The sequence below is a fragment of the Tupaia chinensis genome, unplaced genomic scaffold, assembly GCF_000334495.1.
Source record: "Tupaia chinensis unplaced genomic scaffold, TupChi_1.0 Scaffold000077_1, whole genome shotgun sequence".
NCBI lineage: Eukaryota > Metazoa > Chordata > Mammalia > Scandentia > Tupaiidae > Tupaia > Tupaia belangeri.
The window spans coordinates 4,075,453-4,076,591 of NW_006159538.1; the positions used below are offsets into that span (position 1 = coordinate 4,075,453).

Here is a 1,139-nt window from a genome sequence, read left to right on the forward strand (position 1 = left end):
TCATGGTGGCCTGTAGTTTTGCATTTGAATCTGTTTCTCTCACTAGACTATGTACTCTTCCAAGACACATCTATTTCCCATGATCTCATCTTTGCCCCGTGACTTCGGTTATCATCTATCTGCTGTGGCCATCAGTTTCCTCTGTGTATTTATCCCTCAACCAAGACTCAGTATAGTAGATGCTCAATAAATGTTGGTATAACCCTTGGTCTCCCAACCTGAGGTCCATGGATAGGTTTTGGAGGGCGCTTTGGGCTCCATGCTCATCAAATGATATGTCCTGAGAATATTTTCCTGGAAAGGTCTATTCTAGTCACCATATTTCAGAGGAGTCCTAGAATCACAAATAATTAAGCACCCCACCTTAGAAAATACTGTAGCCGAGAAGTTGTTTTTGGAAACCTGAAGGTCATTCAGAATCCTAACTTCATAATGGGAATGGGATGACTTGCTGCTGCTGCTGCCTCTGCTGTTAGGGCTATGAAAAGGAGAGAGGGGGCCAAGCAGCATGCAGACACCGCAAACACAAACGCTCTAAGGGCCCCTTTTCTCTCCCTCTCCCTTCCTCTGCCTCTCTCCCACTCACTGTCTTTCTTCTATGCTCTTGAGTATGTCTGTCAGAATGAATGCAAACTCGAAACTTACACACACATGTCCCTCTGCAGACACACAGCCAGGCATGCACATCCACATTCATCCACATGCACCCAGATGAATGTGCACAAACCAGCCACATACAAATGCGTACCGAGTCACCCACAGCCTCGTTCTATATGTCCTCATACACATGCACACATCCGGGCATGTGACACGCACACGACCTGGCTCCTGCCCCTCCCTCCTGCAGAGAGCGAGCAAGCACTGCCTCTGGCCTCAGGCCCGCAGAGACAGCCGAGTGGAGCCATCTGTCAGCTTCAGGTTCCTGAGCACCGCCCATCCCGCCTGAGCTCAGACGGTCGGCATGCCGGGCATGCAGCCTCGCTATTCTCTCCGGCTGAATCATGCTGAGTGAGCTGGCCCGGCCAGAGTTTATCAAATCGGAACAGAATTTTGGCAAAACAGATGACTTGTGAGCTTGGCATTTGCGGGCTTGGGAGGTGGAGACCTGTGAGGGTGGGGGGAGGAAGGAGGGAGGGAAA

The 1,139-nt window shown here is 50.4% G+C and overlaps 1 long non-coding RNA gene across 1 annotated transcript in view; it reads left to right on the top strand.

Annotated features, from left to right (window-relative positions):
* The first annotated feature begins 896 nt into the window (after positions 1 to 896).
* The window catches only part of LOC102473207 (uncharacterized), an 8,189-nt gene continuing 7,946 nt past the window's right edge, over positions 897 to 1,139 (top strand). The window contains exon 1 of the long non-coding RNA XR_333678.3: positions 897 to 1,069. This is a non-coding gene — a long non-coding RNA (uncharacterized LOC102473207). The remainder of the gene's footprint in view (positions 1,070 to 1,139) is intronic.